The sequence below is a fragment of the Anser cygnoides genome, chromosome 13 (genome assembly GCF_040182565.1).
Source record: "Anser cygnoides isolate HZ-2024a breed goose chromosome 13, Taihu_goose_T2T_genome, whole genome shotgun sequence".
NCBI classification, from domain to species: domain Eukaryota; kingdom Metazoa; phylum Chordata; class Aves; order Anseriformes; family Anatidae; genus Anser; species Anser cygnoides.
In genome coordinates this window covers 4,878,200-4,896,880 of record NC_089885.1, presented here as the reverse complement: position 1 = coordinate 4,896,880, position 18,681 = coordinate 4,878,200, and the positions used below count along the sequence as shown (strand labels likewise).

The following is an 18,681-nucleotide window of genomic DNA, read 5'->3' as shown; positions in this document are numbered from 1 at the left end:
TCCCCAGAGAGACTTAAGACTTCAAAACCAGCCCGAGTTTGAACTTAATTCCACCATTGCAAAAGGCTGCAGCCGTGGAAGATGACCTTTTCTGTACCTTGCATGCCAGGAGCCATTCTGCCTCATAATGTCACGCCAAATTAGAATATTCTCTTTCTGTTTTATTCGGGATTTTGTTTTGCCTTTTCTTTTTAATTAAAAGCATCTGTCACTATTAATGAAACAGCTAAAAAAAAGAAAAAGGAGTCAATAGCACAAACAGATTAAAGACCAGGAGAGATGGGGGAGCCCGAAAGCCCCGGGTGCTGAGGCTGTGATAATGGCCCCGGCACAGAGCGGTGGCACCCAGGTGCTCGGTGCCCCTCCCGGCTAGGAGAGGAGAAAAAAGACATTTAAATGCAGGTCTCAAGGCTGCTCGGGTCCTACCTGGAGTGGAAGTTGAGATGTATTTACAGAAAGGCCACAAACCCACAGTAGAGGGATGGAAAGCGGGACGGAAAGTCCATGGGCTGCGGGGCACTCACCAAAAAGCACTGGGAACCCCAAACCAGGTCCTTCTCTAGCAGTAGCCTCATCCGTACACCCAAATGTCCTGATGTGAACGGTGAGAGCCTGATTTTCACTCACTGCAGTTCCAAATTTAGATTTTGGGTGTAACTCAATAAAAACGCGCGTTTTTCAAAAAAAACTGCTCTGGTACAAAACACTGAATTTATTATGAAAAGTCTTCCTAATATGAAATTATTTTGCCTGCTAGATGCAGTACAAATAGCTTTATTGTATCATTAATAATTAGGAGCGTTCAGTCAGCACAGCTGAAAAAAAAACCGTAAACTAAATATGTCAAGGATACACTGCTTTCTCTTCTTACCATTTTTTTAATGCCTTATTTCATGGTAGATAAGTGAAAAATCTCTTTACCTGACTTAGCGAGAGGCTCATTTACTCATGCAAATTTAAAACCGGGTGTCATAATACAACGAAACTATAAAAACATATCAAAAAGAAGTTAGCGAGCCGCCAAATTTAGCTCCTAACAGAGTTCAAGCTGTCTTGTACAGCTGGATGCTAACGGGAAGAGCAACCCTGCTCTGCCGCGTGTGGGGAGGACGCCGTGGAGGTCTGCAGCACCCCACAGCTTCAGGAAAGTCCCGTTCTGAGCCCAGTCAACATTACAAAGGCTCCGACCAAGAAGGAATCGCTGGGGAAGCAGCGATTCCCCCCGCGTCCTGACCCGGTGGAGGAAGGTGAAAATAAGGCACTGTAACGAGGAGAGGCACGGGAACTAATGGAAAAACATCAAATTCCATTAAGGGCCGCGTTAAAGGTTTGCAGCAGTCTCCAGACAAGCCCGCTGGTATTCCCGAACCTTTATCGATCCACAGGTCAAGCCAGAAACAACAATAACTATTTTAGAAAATATCACTTGCGATTTTTTGTGCTTCTACAAAAAAAAATAAAGGCATCCCTACGCACAGGTGAGCACAGAGACCATTCCCCACGCCGCGCCGCTCCGCAACTCTGCATCGCTGCCCTGTCCTCGTCCTGCAAAACACACAGACCCATACCAGGGGTCAGGGAGGCATCCTGGATAAATGCTGCAAATAATTTGGGATATTTTGCACCTGGCTTGGGGGCACGTGACCCAACACTCGCTGCATTTTGCTCTCTTCGATTGCCACAGTTCTGGATTTTATTTTTATCCTGAGTTAGCTCTGAATCAGGGATTGCAAAAGACAAAACAACACACTGCAATCATCCAGTGTGCCAATTAAGCTAAAAGATACCCTGGAAATCAAAATTAAATGCCATATCTATGAAAAGAAGCAGACAGCTTCCTCAGAAACAAAAAAAAACAACGTATTATAGGAACGTATTTGTGGCAGCCCAAAAACATATCTGAAGCAGTCCTATAACTTCCTATCACCCCTCCCATCTGCATACTGTAGATCTTCATCAAATTGTGTATGTTTTTGCACATTTATCATCAAGATTTATTGAAGTTGATTCCATAAATTTCATTTAGTTGTTCACTGCTGCTATTTGTTTCCAAGGCAACAAATGCACTTTGCCCAAGCTGCGCAGTAAATCACGGCTGTTCGGGATTTGGGGGTCCCTGCCCCTCGTGCCGAGCGGCCGCGCGTCCCAGCGCACACACCGGCACCCGCAGTCATTAGAGGCAGATTTGGTGAGCATTTAAAGGAAGTAACCATAATCCATGCGACGGGGGAAGAACGCAAAGCTCGGCCCCGAGGCAGCGGCTGTCCCCGGGAGGACGGCTGCCGGGGCTGCCAGGGAAAGGATTCGAGTCCAGCCCCGCTCCTGTCTCATTTACACCTCGGGTGGCAGGAGGCTGAGAAACCCATTTGCGGGTTCACGAGGAGTCGGAGGCTATTTCTGTGAAGAAGAATAAAAAAACACCCTCATATTCTCATTGCAGACATTGCCAAAGGGACAGACTAACAAGAAGAAGGGAAGAGCTGGGAATTTACAAGTGTTGCCCACCGCGCACAGCAGCGTGGGCTCGGTATGGAGCAGGCACACAGGACGCTGCAATCCTTTCCCTTATCCTTTCAAAAATCACTAAGAAACTCCGCTGGACAGCCCATTCCCATGGGTCCATACGCTATTCCCAAACAAAGACAACCCCGAGGAGAGGAGCCACTGGTTTGGGCAGCGAGACGATGGTCTGCTTTGTGGCGCAGTCCCTGCTGAAGACGTTTGCTGCAGCTGGGGGATCAGGGCTGCAGCAAGCCCAGCGCGCTGCCTCCACCAGGGTCCTGGAAACACGAAAATAACCCCGTGGTGCTCCCTGTCTGCTGCACAGCATGGGACGAGGATCAGACTCAATGAGCGACCTCGATCAACTCTATGAGCATGGTTATATTGGGCAGACGGATCCCCACGCCCCACACATGGCATCACCATCACGGGCAGGGATGCGACCCAGGTTTAAAACAGATGCTGAGCACAATCCAATTTCTGTAATAAATGAATACTGTAATTTCTGTAATAAATGAAACCCAGCCTGCAAACACCATCATCCAACAAGAGGCAGAGGTAGCACGGCGTTGCTCGTCGGACACCCAATTGACCAAATGTTAACCACTGCAGAGAGGCTTTCTGGTGTCTCAGGCTTGAAATCTCGCCCCTTCACTCACAGCTGTGGTTTCTACTGGTTATATATGAGCAGGAAAAATTGCATGTTACAGTTTCTTGTTTTATACGACCATCAGTGAAAGGCAACGTGGAGATCGCAGTCCAGGCATCAGATGCACACGGCCCTGCACTGCTGGGGAATATCCCTGAGCCACCAAAAACACCAAATCCAAGAATTTTCCCCAGCCGGCAGTGGGGAGAGGGCATAAATAGCCTTGGAGGAGGGTATAAATAGCCACAGGTAATGCTTGCGTGCTAGAAAAAAGCCTGTTTTTTTTTTTTTTTTAACCCGGCTTTGCGAGCGCTGCTTTTCCTTTTCGCAGAGCTCCTGCTGAGACCGAGGCACACGTGGCTGGAAGGGGGCTGGGACCGAACATGTCTTCCTCGGCACGAAAAACAGGCAGCGGCGCGCACGCACGCACGCACATCACACATTGGCTCCCTCTCCAAAATAAATACTATCTGCCCTCTGAAGCGACGAGCAGAAGCTGCCAGCCTCCCGGCCAGGTGAAAACACACCTGGGGAGGCACATCACACCACCCCTCACCCCCCTCCCCCTCGCGGGGTCCTCTGCAAAGCAGCAGAGGATAAAAATGCTGGGGAAAAGACCTAATTTTCCTCTGGGGCAGGCTGCAAGGCAGAGCTCCCTGCCAGCAGGGCGCGATGAGGCCGTCCCCTAAATAGGGGCATCCCCAAAGCTGCCTCCAGCCTGGCTCCATTGTCGCTCCCAGCGTTTCCCCTGCTCAGCAGGAGGAAGAGGGGAAAAAAAAGGTTTTCTCGTGGATGAAGAGGTGCCCTCGCTGTCCACCCAGGTCTTGTTCATGGCTGGATGGATGGTAAGGACACCTCTTTACGGGATTTTGGGGAGCAGCCCTGCTCCCCCCTCCAGGAGCTGCAGAAGGAGGCTCGGCAGCGAGCGCTGGCAAAGGCTGCAGCCTCCCGGGGAGCGGCTCCCCGTGGCGTGCAGGTGGCTCCTTTGATTCCTGATTGTTCGCCGGCCTCGCTTCTCCTTGGCTCCGTGCCGGGGCCGAGGCTTGCAGGGAACGGGGTCGTCCCGCCGAGCGCACCCACGCTTGGGAAGGCAGCAGGGTAGTGTTGCTGCGGCCAGCGGGGCTGCATCCACCCCATAAAATACACCAAAAAACAGAGCTGGGGAGCTGCTGGGGGAACCTCGGCGTGCTGCAGCTCACCATGCTGGCAGGGCTTGCTTCGGGCTCCTTCCTTTCCACCTTGCATCCCCGCAGCGTCTCCAGGATTTGCGCTCCTGCGCCGGGGTTTGGCCCTTCCTGTGCACAACGGCAGCCGATCCGTATCTGGGGGAGCATGAGGGGGCTAATTCTGGGCTTTGGTGAGATGAAAGGGAAAACCTTAATTAAAATAAGTTTTAAAACCCATCAAGATTTTGTATTTTTTTTTAATCTTATTCAGATTAGCAGCCATCCTGAGATTACACTCTGAGTCTAAACGCACCGCTTCCCTTCAGACATCATGGGCTTTGCGCTCAAAGCCCTTAAGACATCCAAACTCCATACCAACCTAATAAAATAAAAATGGGGGAAAGTACACCTAACTACAATAATTTGATCCCCTCTAAAAACAGAAATAGTGCCCTTATTCTGTACAAACTTCCTGTCCTCTGACCCAGCTCTGAACAAGTGCTCCTGGCTCTGGGCAGGAGTCCTCACCCTTGTCCCAGAGCAGAAGGAGGGCTGGGAAAGGGCACATTTGCACAATCAACTGATTTTTAAAGAAAAAAAAATCCCCAATGAAAGCCATCAAGGCACTCTGCATGTTTGTAACACTCCTGTTCATCCCAACAGAGATGGAATAACGCGCGATCAACAGTGCATAATAAATGCAATTTATCACCGCAGCTCCTCAACCTATTGCTCAGCCCTCACCACCACAGTCCACGAAGCCACCACCCAGCACCGCCTTCTGCAGAGAGGTTTTTGAACAACATCGCAGGAGTTAGGGCACCAACACGCCTCACAATGAACAGCGAGCAGAGAGAGGCAGAGCCTCCCTACCATAAATCCAACTAAAAAAAATAAATCACAATACACATGGGGAAAACCCTTCCTGCTCTGCGTTGTTTTTTTTTTTTTCCCAGTAACCCCCATCCTCGCCCTTTGTTCAACAAATCCGAGCACAGGATGGGATTTGGGCCAGGTGCTCCTCTCCTCCACCCGGAGGCAGGAGGAGAAGAGCCCTCCCGAGCCAGCCCTGCCCGGCTCGCCACCACCACCCGGGGCGAGCGCATCACCTGCACGGCGTGCCAGGCACCATTAGTCTGATATTGAGTTTTCTTTAAGAAAAAGAAGAACCGAATCAATTTCTTGGGAGGATACACCCGCAGCTAAAGGGAAAAACTACAATTACACTTTTCAGCCATGAAAAGTAAATCAGATGGTGCTGAAATCCCAGCAGAAAACACAGATTAATTAAAGTCTGCACTTTCTAAATCTGTTATTCAACTAAACACAGCTGTTAAAAAAATGATGCCTTTGCTGTAATTTTCACGTACATTCATACCACTGAAATACAGCGAAAAACATTATTAAGTGCATTTGGCTTGCTGGTGAAGTTGCAGAGGCAAAGAAAGCAGACGTGTACATGTCACTGTGACAAGGACTGACTTATTTATCCAAGCATAAAAGGCTTCCCGTGCACGTGCCCCGTGCAAGGACTCAGGAATTGGGCATGGTGATGACAACCAGCTAACGGGGTCTGCGTGACGGGCTGGGATCCCGCTCCCCATTCGGGACTACGGCAGTGAGGCAGCTCCCAAAGGCAGTGACTGCCTGAAATGCTGCAGCAAAACCACGCCAGCAGCCAACAAGGCACGGAAGAAATTGTCCTGGGGGGCTCCCAAGCTGCCCGGGAGGAACAGATCAACGTGCAGCACAGGGTGGGGAGCAGGAGGGGCACCCCATGGAGCAGGAGCAGGACCTGTAGGGCAGGAGCACTCGTGGCCATCTGTCCATGAACGACAGCATTTCCCCTGTTTCACCGTGGGAACAGGAGGCAGGAAAACCACAACACGCCCGAAACAAAAGCTTTCTTTCTCTTTCCCCCCCCACTCTCTCTCCAAGTCTACATCAACGATCAAAGTGGAGAGCTCCTTGCTCTGTCACAGAGGGAAGGGAAATTGCCCTGATTTGAATGCAACCTAAAATGCACTCTGCAATTCAACTCAATCATTATAAACTTACTTCAGAGCCCCGGCACAGCTGTTCCTCCCCTCTGGAAGAGAAAATAATACTTGAACCTTGCTTCCTTCTAAAGAGGGAGAAGGCATGGGAGAGCCCTCATTTCCTCTCCATCCTTCTGAAATCATTGTAGCTTAAAACATAATTAGCATGATCTAATACAGTAATATATTAATATTGGCAATAACTCCTCGCCTTAATATCAGCCTGTGAAGCCTCTCCTCAGCTAGGCTAGGGGCGAGTGCTGGGTAGGGCTGAACACAGGCGATGCCAGCGGTGCCAGCACGTCATGTTGGACGTGGGGCTCAGATCCGTGACCTTGACACAGCGAGGAGCTGCCAGGGCTGTGACTGCTGAATCGGGGCATTTCTACACAAGAGAAACAACCGAAGGCACGTGGTGGTCATCTATGGCCCGGTGTCACCATGCCTGGCACCAGGTGACGGTATCTCCGACCGGTGCTACTCGACGGGTCATGAGCGCTCATGGGCGTTTGGCCATTTCATTTCATCCATCTAAGAAAAAAAAATGCTGTATTTTCACCCCCAAAATTAAAATAATAATGATGAAGACAGAATTTAATGGGGAAAAAACACTGAAAATTTGGGGAGGTTGTAAAAAACATTCCCGGGGGGTCCAAGGAATGGGGGCACACCTCAGGCTACACTTGGCGCTGGGCAGTCAGCTATGACTAACGAGGAGCATGCCAGGTAAAACAGCCCAAGAAGCAGCTCCAAACCTTCATGGGAGCAGACACAGAGCACGTCCCTGTGGGCTTCACTGAAGAGCTGGCTTTTGGCTACAACACCTTGCTGCATCTGCTTGTCCTTATTCCTCTACCTCATCTACCGAACCACACCAGGAACTCCTGTAAGCTCCTGAAACATGGAAAACTAGAAGAAAAAACAATTAAAACCAAGCATGTACCAGTAAAAAAGAACTCTATTTTTTGCCAGGGAAGAGCAAGAGGCACTGGTAGCAAAGTACTTCCTATAATCTTCTATTACAGGGCGAAGGTTTTAATAAAAAGAAATAAAAAGAGCTCACATTTTGATCTTTTCCCAGAGCTAGACATGGTTTAATTAGCTTGATCTCATTATGTAAACTGGAGAGGAAAAAAGAACACCATTAAAGCAATATCCCACTGGCAAATGAGACAACCTTGACACCAACTAAGATATTTCCTTGGGAAAGTCCCCCCTGCCTGTGACACTGGCCCCGTACTTCTTCCCAAGGTCTGCACGAGCCCACCAGACGCTCCCTTCCCGCTGCCGTCCTCCATCCAACGGCATCTCCGGCTCTCTGCTCGCCTCCGAGCAGCTGGAATAATGCTGGTAGGAACAAATCGAGCTGGATGTTGACTGGGTTGTATTTAGCCTGAGATCGTTCAGCGCATTCTTTGGAAAAGATCAACTGGAACTAAACACTGCCATCATATACTCCATCTGTTAAAGTACATACTTTTGTAATAACACACTTAGAATTCAATAAGAAAAGCACGAATTACAAACAAGGTGTCCATAATGAGCCTCAATATAATTATTAAACCAGATAAAGTAGGCCTGGTTTTCAATACAAGAAAGTTATTTGTACCTTAATGATAATGAAATGTAAAAAGCATCTGTAATTTCCGCTGAAATGTATTGCAGAAAGTCAACTTAGTGCACGTCACTTTGTTAAGACTATTCTTATTATTGTGTTTGCAATGACAGCAAAATGCTTCTTAGTTCCAGCTCCTGGGATATATAAAAATATGATTAGAGCACTATAACAATACAACAATGGATTAATTTGCCCAACCATTACATTTTGGATCTGACAGACTTTTATGATTTATTTTACCAACTGAAAGGTGGTTATTTTGGGATCCTGGCTGGCAATGCAGCCGTTCAGTGCAGCGTTTTGAAAGAGTTTTCCTATTCCAGCACCAGCACCGCGGCGAGGTTACAGCGATGCTCGCCTGTCTGCCTGCCACCGCGAGCTTTTTACAGCCTCGAGCCTGCTCACGGGGCGTTGCACAGCCCTGAGCCCTCAAAAAAACAATGCCAAGGTGATGGCAGAGGTTCCTTACCTGATGGAGCTGCTACCTGAGTAACTGGGACTGGTGCTGGGGGGATGCTCAGCAACGTTACCTACTCGAGGAAAGGAGAGCATAAAGAACTAATCAGTGTCAAACAGCACAGCTAACAATGCAGACCGAAAGGTGTTGAGAAATCTGGCATGAAGGGCAGGCGATAGAAAGGAAAATAATTAATAACTCATCTGCTGAATGTCAGTGGGATCCAGGCTCTACAACTGCAAGATTAGCGTGGAATAATCAGAGATTATTAGCAAATTCATGTGCTCGCTCTCAAGTTAAATTGATACTGTTTAAAAGCGGATGGAAGTTGCCATTTTGGCCCAAAACAGGGACCAGAACTGAGTTTTCTAACGAAGAAGAAGCCCCTAGGACCTCAATCATGGTGCTATTGAAAAGGCAGCGAGCGTGTTACGCAGAGAGCGGGGAGGAACCACCCCACAAACAGAAATACAGATTAAACCACCAGCTACAACCACTGCAACACAGGACTGCAGCGCTACCCTCGTCCATCAGCATCACCATGGGCCACGAGACCACTGTGACAAGGAGCAGGACCCAAATTTTGCTTCTAAGGCAACCCCCTTCTCCACTAATTCCCGAATGGAAGAGCCCCTTTATTTTAACTCTAATAAATATTCCCATTTTTTTGGCAGCCCCTCGTCCAGCATGACCAGAAGGCAGGAGAGCCTTCCCCAGCTGATCTAAGCCCATGACAAAGGAGGCTCAGGAAAGAAGGAGCAGAGGAATCGATCCTTCCGTGCCGTAACTCTGAGGCATGTTGCACCGACAGCGCAAAAGCTGAAAGCCAACGTACGCCTTCCACAGACTTAACCCCTCACACGCAGATAAAACAACTGCCTCATTTCTGCATCATTGTTTCGCTAATATCCTCAGCTTTTAGGCAACGAGACTTATTATGTAGCAAATTGCCCAAATCTCGCAACATTTCTTTTTTCCTAAAGGAGATTTTAAGGGGTAAGGAATTTATCCTCCCTTCATATTCCCACATAATTCTATTTGTTTTGCAGCTAACTTTTACACTTATTATTGGGTTTTACTAAAGTGAACGTGGCCAAGTACAATATTCCATACGCCCTTTTCACTTGAACAGTCCAGAATATTCCAGGTAATACCCATAAGAAAGGACGAATAAGGATGGGGGCAGGCTCAACAGTCTTCAAGACTCGGTTGTTGCAAAGTATCGGCGAAGTTTTCTGAAAGATCTCACGCTCTAAGTTTTTAATTAAAGTAGGATAAAAAAAGCCGATAGAAAGATTTTTCTCCAGATAGTCTTCCCTGGAGAGTTTGGGGCAGGGGAAGTGGGGGAACCATCGCTATATCCCTATAGGACACAAACAGGATATGCAAGTTGCATCTCAAACTGGGCAGTAGGCAAGAAGGATAGGTCTACAACCACTTCAAGTCCAGAGATTTTCAGTCCAGTCCAAAGCACTGCAGCTCGGACCTGCTGCTAGCATTTCAGAAGGGTTTCGTCCCCTCCCCATCCCACAGCAAATCTGATTTATCAGCCAGACAGAGGGATGCCATAAAGTTCAGAAAGAAAGAGCAGAATAAAGGGGAAGTGCACGCCTGTGTATGCATAGAGCATCTTCTCCAAACTCTTCCTCCTGCTTTCCATATGAAATCATATGAACTTCCCATTCATTACTATCAGCGCTCTTGCTGGATTTGGATGATTGCCCGATCGCTACCGTTGCCAGAAATCCAAAACATCAGAGGGGTGATTCATCTCGTGCCTTGACAGCTCCAGAGCCGGGCTAAGGGGAAGGCAAAAAAACCACACACACACACACAAAACCCCACACCCAAATCCTGCGAGTCCTCCCATGTCCTTCCTGACCGCCGCACCGGAGGGAGGATTTCTTAGCGGCAGCAGCACTCGCAGCCACACCTTTATCTTCTTTGTCCGCACCACAGTCGCTAATCATCGTAATAGAGCAAAACTGTATTTCCACGCTGGCACGAGCTCTTCCACATAGATGTCGTTTAAGTCTTGTTTATATGGTGCTCACTCATCCAAAGAGTCAGCAACATGAGAACAAGAGGGGCTTTGTACCTCCATGCTCTGCTATGTTAAAAATTGATTTAGCATAATGGTTTCAAAGAGATTAAAATCCAATTTTGTAAATCAAAGCAGGAACTGTACTGACTCACTTCTACAGAGGCAGAAAAGAACCTGCTGAATTCTAAAAACGACAGTGGCAGCCCTGATCCTCTATTAATGCAGAGAAAGTAATTAACCAATCTAAGCCGTAGTTTAATAAGCTGTATTTTACTGTATGCATCTGCTCTTTATCCTCACACCAATAACAAGATGTGATTTTTATCTGAGGTGTAGAAGACAGTCTAGAGGAAGAGAAAAGGCAGCGTCTAGGTTAGCCGGGGCTCCTCTGGTAGCATCTTTCAGGTGGCTTGCTCGGCATGCAAGGGCTCTTTATGGCCAACCAACATGAGATCCTTTCTCCTCAAAACATTTCTTATTCAGGATTAAGCCTGGCATTATTCGAGCCCTATACATTGTATTTTATTGTTTTTCCTTAATGAAGCTTAATTCTACAACAACAAACAAATGGGTAAAATAGGACAAAATGAAATGAAATAAATGGGCTGTGCAGATGTCCCAAGAAGAACTCTAACGTACAAACTATCTCCCTCCTTCAAGGAAAACACATTTCCTTTAATATACTGGATATGCAGATCTCACTGTAGAGAAAAAATCCACACATTCAGAATCATTTATAGCAAGTATCTTTGATGGTTATGGCATCTTTTGAAGAAAGATGTAGAAATACTTAGTGGTGCCTGATGTGTGCCACGCAGTACGGAGATGCTATGTGATGCAGACAGCCCAGAACTCATTAAATCCTTTAAACAAATTTTGCATCATTTCTTACAAGCAGTACAGAAATCAGACCAGTAATTCGCATATGAAAAAGCAATCTGAACTTTAAAGAGCACCTAAAGCTTTCCAGAGAAATGTAAGAAATCGCGGATATTCAAGTTCGTGTATTTACATCAGACGAGGTGGAGTTTGTGGTTTTTCATTTTGCTTTCTTTCAGAGGGAGGATACTGGCGTTCTTCCTGGATTTCTTTTTAATGCAAAAGTTAGCCTTATTTACGATACGTATTTCTTACCTAAACCAAGATCCTTGTGCTACTGCGTGGAAACATTTCACATTTATCAGCATTCTCCAGCTCTACAAAATCCCTCTGGGAAGACGAGAACTTATCCCAGGGACACATTTAGGGATGCTTGGGAGGCACGGAGACAGGCAGGAGGGAGAAAGCCATCATGTCCCAGGCATTATCCAAATGGATTTTTAGAGCGGGGAGCTCTGGAGGGCAAGTCGTCAGAAATTTCCCAGGGAGAACAGCGAGATTAAAGAAATTCATGCAGGGAACAAGGCGCCTGGGCATTGTGGGGAGCCCCCAGGACTGATGGCCAACGCGTAGTGCCAAGGCCATGGCCAGGAGAGCTGGGCTCTCCTCCAGGCTGAAACAACAAGGTGAGCTTCGTCACCCACCAACACCCGGACCTATTTTGGTGTGAACCCCATTTTTGATGGTCCCCTCATTTAATCCAGCGATTCTTTGTAGCAGAAGCTGCTGCCCTGGGCACGCTTGGATGCTGATTTTGGTGGATTTGTGTTAACGTGGAGTTAACCTGAGATGTTCTGGGTTTCCAGCCCAACTCCAGTGTTTAACAACTGGAAGGGAACACACACAATTGCTCTTGTAGAGCCAGCAAAAGGAGCCTCTCCTCCTCTTTCTCCCGGAGGGCTGTGAGAAACGCCTTGGAAATGCTGCCTCAGCGTGCATCAGTCTCGCACGCTCTTTTTTATCTCCCTCATCAAGAACCTTTAGCATGCAGAAGCAGCTCAGCACCTCGTGGGTTTTCATCTGAGACACAAGAAACAGGACTGAAGTTGTTAAGAAAAATCCTGTACTATTATTTCGAGGAGAAAACGATCTTGCACCAAGAATTGAATGGCTTTCCGAGCTCAGCACTTGCTGGCAGGGTCCCTTTGGGTAGCCACAGGTTTTGACACACCAGGGATGTCCCCAGGTCCTGACCCACCTCCGCCAACGCAGGAGGAGCCAGGAGAAAGGCTCGGTATTGAGAGGAAATCTGAAGGAAAGCAGTTATGCAAATGAGAAAAATGAATATTGAAATAAAACACCTATTAAGAACAGATTAACTCTGTCAATCACTGTTCACTTTTGTTTTCCTGCGTGCACGTTTGAGGGGTAGCACAATAATCAGTTTCGGTTCTCCCAGGGTATATTTAGTTCTGCATTTAGGAGTACAGCTTCCTGAAGGATGGTCTTTCAAAAATGAAGTGCGTTTCCTTGTGCAGAGGAGAACAAATTGCTACTTAAACTTTCTTCTATTGTCTATTTGCCTGCAATTTCCACCTCACTCACAGCCTTTTTGTGTCTGCCCTGTTGTTTAGCTTTACCTTTGACGTTCTCTCCATGTCTCCGCAGCGATCCGGCCACCTTTCCTCCAGCTCCACGCGAAGCATGGGGCTGGAGATCACTGCAGACCCAGGATCCAGCAGGGCAAGGAATCGAGCTCTGGAAGTAATCGGTGACACGATGTTCCCTGCTGCAGCCCCCACTGACAATCCAGGTATGGATTTATAGAGAAAAGCAGGGACTTTTGAGAATTTGGAGCAGGAATGTGGGTATAACAGTTGTTCCTATGTTAATTTATGGACTCCTGTTGCAGCAGAGCAGGCGGCACATTTGGGGCAGCGGTGCCCAAAATCTACCCTGACCAGGCCTTTGTGCTGTCACGGTGAAGAAGGACGACCACAAGCCTTGGCTGCTCCAGCCCCCCCAGAAAAGGCCATCCATCCCTTGGCCTCCTCCAGGACGTTACCCCAGCTCCTGGGCTTTCACAGCAGACGTGTTCCTCGCAGAGACCCCGCTCAGCTCCCCCAGGCTGAGCACCAGCTGCCCAAATCCCCCTGTACCCCCTGGGCACCTCCTGCAGCCCAGGGGCATGGCACCTGCCCGGCCGGCGAGGCTCCAGCATGCACCGCTGGCGTTTTACTGCATCTTGCCCTTTTCATCCTCAGTCTCCTTGCAAAGGGTGTTCCAGTTCAGTTTCTGCTGGTGACAACAGTTGGGTTATACTCCTTGGCTGTTACAGAAATAACGAGAGCCTCCTTCCTCCGCCTCGCCACCTCTCACAGCCCGCTGGTGCCGGAGTTGCCCTCGGCTCGCACGCCAGGCAGAGGGCAGGCTGCAAATTGTGATTTTGAGAAGCACGCAGCCCAGCACCCCGTCCCCGGCAGCCCCGCTTTCGCTGACGCTTCCATTTTGTTTGCAGAGCGAAGCGAGCCCGGTTCTCCCCGAGATGTTTGCTCGCTCTCTCCAAGCACTCATTTTACTCCTGCTTTCTCCCCTCCTGATCTGAAGCCGCACCAGCTGTTCAGCTGTGCTCCCCAGGCAGGACAATCTGCCCATTTTCCTTTGCTTTTAATAAGAAAAAAGGAGAGGGGGGAGGGAAACAGGGAAAAAAAAAAAAAAAAGCCACCACAAAGGCAGTCAGGAATTGGCATCTCCATCAAACACGCTGTCATGTGTAACGTAAAACCCAAAAACGACAAAAAAAAAAAAAAAAGGAAAAGAAAAAACAAAAGGCTCTTGGCTGGGAAAATGTGCATTTCCTGGAATTTCTGAGGACTCCTTGGGGCTTGCCCGAGCCAGGAGCAGGCTCCCCAGCCCCAGCACGGGTTTCCTCCTGCAAACCCAACACTGGGGATTACCCAGCACCGCGTCGGAAATTCTGGGAGAGCCCCGATTTGATTTTCATCTACTTTGTTAAATTTCTGCTAATTGCTTTTAACGTACTTCCTCCACCAGAGTCTTTACGGCTTAATTCCTCATGGGCATTCTTTCTGGGGTTTTACCGAGTACAGAAGGAAAATGAAATCTAACTGCACGCCAGTGATGTAATTGCTAATGGCCTTTGTAACAAACGCACCCGGGGTTGTGGGCTTTTTGTTTGTTTGTTTCTTTGCCACTGACTGCCTTCATCTTCTCTAAGTTCACAAAAACCGAGCCAAGGAAGCTGCAGTCCTATAAATACTGCGAAGCAGCGAGGCTGAACATGATGTAATGCAGTCCAGTGTCTTATAATTAGCACGTTAGCAAGTACAGTGAAAAGACACTGAACTAAAAGAGTGGAGCTCAAGTTTTAATAAAACGCACGGCTAACTTCACGTCTAAGATAAGTTGTCACCACAAACTAAGAAACTTCAGACCCTTTCCAGCCTTCAGCAAGCTGCAGCTACGAGGACTTAATGCATTTATACTCTGCTCTTCTCAGACAACGAGGACTTAAGATCTGTAACTCTAAAACAATATTATGCACAGAACACACTTTTCATCGTTACGCATTAATAGATTTGGGAGTGAAAGTTGGAGGGGTGGTGTTACGTGTCAAAATTAATTATAACGCCAATAAGCTGAAATTCAACAGGGAAGCTCAGGTTGACTCAATTACTGCGTTATCGGCACTGAAAAAATGAACCTGAAGAGGCTGCAGCCTTTCGCTGCAAATCCAAAGTAAAAAAAAAATCCTGGACCAACCCATTGCAGAGGATTTTAAGCAAGGAAGGACGGTTCCACCACGACGGTCTGCGTTTGCCTAGGATGCAATTTGGCCCTCCAGCTGCTAGAGACCTCCTTTGGACCTTACCTTACTGAAATTTGGGACCAGTGGCCACAAACCACATCAGTTCAGGCATATCAAGTTATTTGCTTCCTTTGCAAGGCAAAGCCATAAAAGAAAGCTAAGCCCCGTAGGACTTCCTCAGCCATCTTTCCAGATCTGGCACCTCCAGACCCATCAGCAGAGCTGGCAAAATGAATTGCCCAAATTCCACCTGCGCTGACAACGTGCCAGGTGGCAAATTCGGAAGAATACCACAATTAACACAACACCGCTCAAACAAAACAGAGGAAAACAACCCCCCACGCACACGGCAACCCCCCCCAAACCCTAAGCATCCGATATGTCTTCGTAGGAGCTGGAGCGCTGCGAAAAGCAAGGAGGAGAACAAACAGCAAGTACCACACGGACATTTAATTCTCACAGAGTCAATTAAATGCTAACAATAAAATACAGTACGAGTTAATGCTAGACAAAAGGATTAAGGAATGAAGGAAGACTTATTTATAAACATACACGCGAAAACCTGGTTAAGAAGAAGTAGGGGAATTAATAAGAGAAAAGATGAAAAGAATGATTCAAATATGGCTAAGAAAGGGAATTCCTTTATTAAATTTGTCTTCAAAAGTAAATTAAGAAAAGATGCCTGCACTATCGGAGAGTGATGGCGAGTTTATAAAAATAGCCACCACTGAAGGAGAGAAAAAGGGAGTATCTGGAAAATGCAGACATGTGCCAAATCACTCAATCTGTGCAATTAACCGCAGAAATCAAGTGTTGTTATTTGTGAAGAATTGTTTTTTAAAGAGAAATATAGCAAATTCCTTCAAAACATAAGCCTAATACCTAATTCTGGAAATTGCTTAAATAGGTGGATGCAATTAACTTCTATTGCTAATATAAGAACAGAAAAAATTATTAAAGAAAAACTCTCTGTCGCGGGTGGCAGCTCAGCAAGCTCCAAGAAGTGCAGATTTGCTGAGAACACCTCGTTATGCACATTTGGTTTGTTAGAGCAAATAATTTATTTAATGAAAAGAAGAAAGGAAATGCCACATGGATTATGGTAGCGTTTTTGAGACTCGGGTCTGAAATTAAAAGGACGGATCGTGCAGAAATCCGAGCAGCCTCAATTCTCCCTGTTTTAGGAGGAATTGAGCCTCAGCACCTGTACGAATCGAAGCCAGCTGACAATATTTTTTGTCCCAAAGGCCAGAGCCAGAGCTTCCCGAGAGCCGCGAGCCCCTGCCCATGGATGTTGGTCCCTTGGACACAAATTACTCGAACCTCAGCGCGTTTATACACCTAAAAGCTGGTGGAAGCCTCACAAAACAAAAGAAGCGGAGGAAGCTGCCAAGGTACCGCGTGGATCTGTGGTAGATTTTATCTGAACAGCTTTATTAATAATCCGGAAGAGGAAGGAATATGGTTTATTAAATTTCACCTAGAGTGCACTGAAACGCACCACAGGACTTAACAGGAAAATACACAGAGCAAGAATTGCTCTGATTGACTGGGACACCTCCAGCTAAGAAAGGCACCCATCTTCTCTCGGGGCCACCTTACCAACATCATCCCAAGAGGAGACGAAGGAGATGAACCTGTCCTCGTCAGGAGGAGCTTCCAAACCTGTCAGATTTGAAAGGAGGTGGGAAAAAGCATAGAAAGCCTTTTTCTGTTTGGAAAAGGAAACATAATATTGAAGAGGCTATCACCCAAACTCCAGCCATGCTGAGAAGGAGATGTTGGGAACGCAGCCAGCCAGGCAGGGACGTGCAGAGGCAGAGGGCAGGAAGCTCGAGATGGAGTCGCAGGAAGACGTGGCAGCTAAAAGACAGGTTTCAGAGACGGAGAACACAGAAAAATGTATCACATAGCAGGATGGTGCAGTCTCCCCTCTCTACAGATGTAATTAATCCATAAATGGAATAATGTATTCACTTCTGGACACCTCATTACCAGAAAGACATTGACAAATTGAACGGAGTACAAAGAAAACAACAAAAATGTTTAAGGGTTTGAAAGGAAAAATTTCTGAGGGAAGATCAAAAGATTTGAACACGTCCAGCCCTGAGCAAAAGCCTAGCAGAGTGGGACAAGATCTGTATCTGTGTGTGGCTGAAAGGTGTAAACATCAAGCAGGAAAAAAAAAACCAGCATGGGGGAGCTATTAGGAGGAGAAACAGGATGAAATTACTAAAAAAGAAAACTTGAGATGGAAATCTCCTTGTCCTATTCGGATGCACAGCCAGTGCTTAAGGGATGCAGTAAGCATGGCACTGCAAGAGCCCCAGGGTGGACCCGACAAATCCCAACAAACGGCACCGGTCACGGCTGGGTTGGGAACTGCTCTTCCTGGCTTCTGACACCAGCTCCTCTTGTTTTAAATACTGATTAAAAAAAAATCCATTTGTGGACTTTCACGTAAGCACCCTACCGCGACGGATCAGGACCTGCGGGCTGAAAAAGAAAGGGAAAAAGCTCCCGAAAATGATGGAAGCGAAAGGACCCAGCCCTGCCCTGGTGGCGCTCCCGGCTCGTCCCTGCTGGCAGAGCACATCGCAGAGGCAGCCAGGAGGGAAAAAGCCACGCTGGCCATGTCCTGGCGAGGTAATGAGGGCTCCCCGTGCCACAGACCCTATCGAGGAGAGAGTCTTCAAGCCAGTCTTCGGCAGTGAGATCCTGCCGGGTCAGATCAAGCCTTCACGTCTGGAAACGTTCAATATCAACACATTGCTGCTCTTCTACTTACCCAGTACGCCAACTGACTTAAGACAGCATTATATCGAAAGAAGATAATTTAAAAATTAGATTGAGCCAGACACAAGCCTACAGCATCCTTTAATGACTGCTGTCAATGAAGTCAGAGCCACTTGGTAGCTGCAGAACAACTTGCAGGCTGCGAAAAAGGGCTAAAACGGGGAATTTTCTTAAAAGAAGAGTCTTTCAGAGTAGCAAGAGGGGGGAATAAAAACAAAAATAAATAAAAAAATGACCTCGATAGGAAGACCACCACCAAGTAAGCCCACTGCAGCCCTCCCCACTCGGCTCCAGCAGCAGCTCTCATGAAGGCAGTACCTTTCCGTCAGCGAGCCGTGCTGCCAGGCTGTCCTGGGCACGTGCTCCTGCCGTCGAGAGCGGTGACAACGCGAGACACGTCCCTGCCTGCCCAAGGGTGGCAGGCACAGCCGCCCCGTCCGACCGCTCCCTGTCCCACGCAGCCAGGGAGCCCCTCGTTTCCCTCCAAGTCATTTCCCTCTCCTGTATTCCCAAAACTTCAGTAAGAGATTTCACTGTAAAAGGAGAAAAATCTGCAAGACGGGTCACCTAACACAAAAGCAGCTCTCTCCCGGCTCTCCGTACAAAGCAGTGTTTATAGCTTATTGATGTGCTTCAGATTGGGTCAACTGTACATTCAGCGGCCCTTTCTCTCTCTCTTTCCCCGAACAGGCTGAATCAGAAGGAGAGAAAAACACTGCAGTAGCTGGCAGTGTGTGCTGCCCAGGCACTGCCTCATTATCA

The 18,681-nt window shown here is 47.6% G+C and overlaps 1 protein-coding gene across 5 annotated transcripts in view; it reads right to left on the bottom strand.

Annotated features, from left to right (window-relative positions):
* NEXMIF (neurite extension and migration factor) overlaps positions 1-18,681 on the bottom strand; it is a 140,269-nt gene that overhangs the window by 48,334 nt on the left and 73,254 nt on the right. The window contains exon 1 of one of the 5 annotated variants that reach the window (XM_013185209.3): positions 4,351-4,522. The exons of the other annotated variants lie outside the window; for them this stretch is intronic. The gene's annotated coding sequence lies outside the window, so the exon portion shown is untranslated. Of the gene's footprint in view, positions 1-4,350; positions 4,523-18,681 lie in introns of those variants that run through there. 5 annotated transcript variants of the gene reach the window in all.